We start from the raw sequence: 6,000 nt of genomic DNA, 5'->3' as shown, positions 1-6,000 counted from the left end.
TGGCAGCCAAAATCTTCCTGTGGTAACCTTAATTAGCTTGCAAGAGGGAACCACTGTGTCTCTGCTAAATCCTCTTATCTCTTTCCTGCCGCCTAATTCATGCGATCCTTTCACAGTTACCCAGCTTGGGCTTGTGACCTAATACATGAGGAATATTCAGATGCAACTAGGGTTCAATTAGACACAAAATAAAAAAAAGGACAACCAGACACAGACCCAGCCCCACTTACAGCACATACAAAGAGAAAGCATAATGATGTGTTAACTAGACCCCAATGCTAGGCTAGAAATAACTTAAGGAAAAAAAATGCCACTACTCTACATATAGTGATGCCAAATCAAACAGTTGTATGCCAAATGTTTATTTTCCAACACTGTGCTTAACTGATGGCCACCTGATGTTTTAGCTTTCAGAGCAATACATTTCAACTAAGTAGAATTAATCATAGCTCATGTAATGAAGTGCATTATCAGCCATATAATATGTGCTAATCACTCCAGACACAGCATAGTCATTACTGGCACATAATTCTAAATAGGATTACTCAATATTGGTTTGACATTTTGTACAAACATGACAACACATCACATTTGTTTCACAAATGGCATATTACAATTATTTTTACTTGTACGGCCTTTGATCTGTATTGGTGTAATGACAGATAGCTCTATTTATATATAAATATATACTAACCAAAACAGGTGTAATGTTGAGTTTAGCAATTCAGTTATACCAATTATATTTAAAGGGAGGGTGTCTCAGTGCTAACTTGGAGAACTGCACCTTATTGTTAAGGCCAGGCTTAATGCATCACAGCAATGCCTTTATTGCCTTTCAACTGATAGTCCAGTAAAAAAGTCAAAACAAAGAGATAAGCTGTAATAAGAATAAATAACTATATTGTGAATTTGCAGCTATTGTATAAATATTGTTATATTCTGTTTTGGTCTGAAAAATGCATATTTTTTTGCTATAGTTTATACAGGAGCAGTGGCCAACTCCATGTTGTAATGCCCACCCTCCCTAGCTACAGTCAGGTGATCCAAATGGACCAATAAAAGAGCAACCATTTGGGAGTTTTAACTTAAGCTTAATGCACAAAATATCTTAATGTCTTTAGCATATTGCTAATGGATGAATGCAGAGGACCTTTTGTCTTTGTCTGTAAGGGTTTTTATATTGTCAAAGTTCTAAAGCAACTGTATACTGCAGCAGCACTATTCTGTATACACTATGCTATGGCATAGTGTATATGAAATTATACAAATTCTATAGCATGAATGATACAGATAATGGCAACTGAAGGAAGATTTCTGCACATTCGATTATGTGAATTGCTACTGCTATGGGACTTTAGTATGTAACAATATTTCTGTATTGCAGCGGAAACACATAATTTGGAGTTACGAGCAGATATAAACACTAGAGAAAGCCTGATCTTATAAAATAAACAGTTCACTCAGTATGTTTTCTATTACTTAATACCATAGATATATAGTAGATGAGCAACATGTAAGAGAAGCAGTGGTGCTAGCCATTTGTTCCATTTGTGTCTAACACTTGATTTCCCAGTTGCTGGGTGGGGGAATGAGTAGTCGCCTGTGATGATATGCATAGTTAGCTGTAAATAAATTATTTACGCAACATGAATATCTTTGTGCAAGGTTAAATAATCTTTAAAAATGTCTTCAGCCCAAAATCAGGCATGCAAACAATTTCCCACTGCTGTCATTTTTGTTTTTGCTGCAAATATGTAGAAAAAACATCTATATAAAGACTTTTTCAAACCTCACCTTTTAATAGGATTCTAAATATATCCATGCAATGGTAATATCTAAATGTGATACAATAGTTTAGAATTTCACTGCCATTTGGAAACCCTCCAACCAATTCCCCAGGCAAAGCAGTCCTTCCTATCATTTCTTACTAGCCTTCCAATCAGTAGCATAATGATAGCAAAAAATCTTTGGAGAGGGTTGGCGCACAGCGAATCCTCCCCAGAATTTGCCACCCAAACACCCCCTGCCCATCATCCACCCGCCTGCTTCCACTGGTAACTAGCTGCAGGTAAGAGAGCAGACCCAGCAGTCCAGGTCCGCTTCCTTCATAGTTACGCTAATTCTTCCAGTATCAATGAATAGTGCTGATTATTTGCCCAGAAAACACACTTCTTCAGTTTTATTCACCTGCTGCTTCTCTGCAGTATTTGTTTAGGTAATGAGTAGTATCTGGTGCTCCACAATAAGAGAAGGAAGAGACATCATGAAGGCAACTATCATTAAAAACCTGACTTCTAACAGTTCCTGTACATGATCACATATTAACTGATTTAGTCTTTCTGATGAAACTGGCAGCCTAGATACTGCCATAATAATTCAACAAATTCAACAAAATCTGGTTACCCATAGAATCATAGAAACCATAGGCTGGACAAATTGCATTTAGCTTCTATATGAAACAAACAAAGAGTATGTAATTATCAGCTTTGTGCCTTAGCTACAGCATTGGCTTATTGTGATGGCTCATTCTGCAAGCTTTCAAGGCAAATAGGTTTCTTCTTTATTCATATTATAATTATGCTTGACCTAGTTTACTCAAAAGCTTGCACTATTATCCACCGTAGCCAAGGTATCAGAGAAACTTCACTAACCAAGGCGAGCACGGTGATCCTCTCTACAGCTTCAGAATTGAATTTGTTGGAAAGGCACACCATGGCTACCTTGTGCCAGTAAGTGTTGATCTTTGCACCTTGCTACCTATGCCCTGAAGCAGGCAAAACCCCACAAATTACTGCATGACACTTTTATAGATTGATGAAAGCAGATACAAAAGCATTGTTATAAGGCATTTTAGCAACTGGCAATGCCTCTAGCAAAAAAGCTCTATAACCTTCATGCAAATCAAATATTTTAACTTGATGTCGAAATTACAGATATTTACTGGCATGTATATATATATGTTTCCACACCCCTTCATTAATGGGCACAGACCAGAATGTTGCATTGTAGGTAAAAGTATTAAGTAGCCCCAAAACTTTTTGCACATTGCACTCCTTTACTAAACAGGCCTTTCTATCTGCCCTTTTTTTGTTTTAATGAATGGTACCCATAGCTCGACTACACATTCAAGTTGAGACCTAGCAGAGGTTATATACAAAAATTCCAAAACATAATTTTTTCTGTGCCTTAAGTTCTGTAAATGGCAATGACATTTCTTAATTAGGAATATCACAACCTTTCCAATGGTTTGTCATAAAACATTTTCATTTAGTAAATGTGTGTGTTTATTTTGCACTTCCCAAACACATAACTTGCCATATCTCTTCATTATAGCTGCCATTTAGCTGCCCAGGCTCCCATTCTCCAGATCAGCTTGAAGCCAACTAGCATTTTGGCTGGAATTTATTACCCTGGAAATAAACTTATACTGCTCTTTATATCAACTTCAAGATCGCTGGTTAAAAATAAAGAAATACATAAACAATAAAAGTAGTCTGTGCCATTTATAAGCCATTTAAACTACATTGGCATTGTACAGTGTTTATTGTGCAGTGTTTATTGCAAGATAATGGTCTCATACACAGTAGAGCTCTGCTACCAGTGCAGCATTTTCTAAAGAAAATCCAGCAGGGTGTTTAGCAAAATCCACCCATAGTAACTGAACCAAAACATCATAAATCTTTCTTTATCCCTTATTTGATACTGGTCTCATATTTTTCTGTTTCACAAAGTTCCATTAAACTCTTGTTTAGACAAAGATGGCAGCTCAACAAGATTTTTTAATTAAAAGTATTTTAATTCAGTAATTAAAGCCATCAAACGTGCCATGAATTATAATAGCTGGTGTGTTTGGATACTTTAGAATTAATGCTTCATTTTTAGTCCAAATGAGTTGATTTCAGGGGTTCTGAAAAAAAGTCAAGCAGCAATTGTACGGTATTTGTCACTGGTTTAGACTATTGGGACATAGGGTTAGTAGTTCATATAGATAAAAAGATTTTTACAGTTTGTAACCCTTTCTTGGCTGTAACAAGCCAACAGCACGGCTAGATAGGCCTTGAGCATGGGGTACACGTGACTCAATCCTTCAGGATGGGCCTTCGCTATGTGGAAGTAACCAAACGGAGCTATGGTGTAGTGCAACTACAACCCACTGTAGCTGTGTGCAGTGCAGAATAACAAATGGGCGCCAGAAGGTTCTTGCAGTTTAACAGTAGAACTGGTTTATTGTCAGAGACAAGTAACTTGCAGGGTTATACAATATACTCACACATCAGTTAGCATAGCTTTCTCTGAGGACAGCACAGAGAGGGTGCACACCCGCTCCTCCCAACTCCCCTTGAGCCAGGCAGGATCAGTGCCACCGGTTCAGTTGCTCACTCTGTGGAACAGCTAGCTGGATACCACACTCCTCAGGCCCCACGGCAACTTTGGATCAGGGTTCAATCTACCTGCCTCCTAGGTCTAAACCGTGGCCCTACACTAAGGCAACAGTGCCTGTCTGGAAGGGTACTCCCACAGCTACTTTCCTCTGAGCCAAACTGCTCGTGCTCTCTTCCCTCACTATCTCACTTTCCTAGAAAGTGCTCCACAAAACTTGCTATCTAACTGGTCCTCATTCACGGGGTCCCTGTCCCCGACTTCACCAGAGTGGCTGACACACTCTGGGGCACATGGCTTTACTGGAGGCCTAGTCTTCTCCCTCCAGGCTCAGAGACTCCTTTCCTTGCAGGACACAGGCAGCCAAAGAGGCAGACCCACCCCCCTGCTAAACACTATATCAGAGTGCCAAGGGAGTGGTCTCCCTGTGAACCAATAATCACACATCTGAACTCAAAACTGATACAGGGGTCTTTGCCCAGTAACAGCACAAAACCAGGAAGCTGCAGGGTTTAAAGCCATAGGGACTAGTTAACCCTATGGATCCCTACAAGTTGATTGTGGAAGTCTGTGGAAACTGAGATATAAAACATAAAGGGATATTAATAAGCAAACTTATTTTCTGAAGACTTGGAAAAGCTGCTACTAAAATAATGGCAGAAGTGATGGAGAGAGGATATGAAAGACAGAAGAATTATTGTCATCGTCAATTATGCAGCAGCGCAAAATAGTTTGTTTTGAGCCATACGACCCCAATATATTTGCTGCATTGTTTCATGATATTGGACAGGACTGCTCAGACCTTTATCTATGCTCTGAGGATGCCTAGAAGGTTGAAAATGGTGGGGCATGGCATGGTGATATAGATAACTATAGTGTAGATATCTCTTTGTTATATTGTAGTTAAGCCCTGCCCAGGATAATATTGTCTGCAGCTCGGCTTCTCCTGTAGTCCTATACAGGGCCCTCTAACCCACATACTGTAGGTAGGACTATGTATGGGACTAAAACAAGAACCTTCCCAAGCATCTGTCAGGTTTTTAAATCCTAATTCCTGCTACGGTTTTCTCTTCAACAGTTCTGTGGAGACCTTTATTGCAAACTAATCATTGGTCTGGAGGCCAAACAATTGAAGATCACCTCTAAAACCTTTTTTTTATTGCCCCATCTGAAGCGCCATGTCTTTAATTAATAAAATAAAGTTTTGGTAATTTTTATTTTGGAAATTAACAGTGCACCATTTCTTTCCTTTTTGAAAATTCAAGCAATTGGATTAGGAGCAGACAGCATCTCCTCTTTTGATATTGTTACCACTTGCACTTTTAGCAACTTTGAGAGTAGATATCTGTTTTAATTAATTAATTAATTTTAATGTTAATGCACAATGGTATCTTTTATTGTCTTTTCACACATTGATTGAATGGGTTGCCATTGCTGAAATGCTGAGGGATCAAGTAGTCTTTTGAAAAGCAATCCTTATTCCTCATCCTCAATCCAACATTGTTTGTGAGTATATAGGCAGGAGGGGGAGCACTGTGGTGGACCCTTACCTGATTTGTTTTTACATTTTACTCACATTGCCTGCTAATTGGTAACAGGATTTTAAAACCTTGTAATTAT

The sequence above is a fragment of the Xenopus tropicalis genome, chromosome 1, assembly GCF_000004195.4.
Source record: "Xenopus tropicalis strain Nigerian chromosome 1, UCB_Xtro_10.0, whole genome shotgun sequence".
Lineage (NCBI taxonomy): Eukaryota > Metazoa > Chordata > Amphibia > Anura > Pipidae > Xenopus > Xenopus tropicalis.
The sequence above is the reverse complement of the archived record's forward strand: the minus strand, read 5'-3'. Positions refer to the sequence as shown.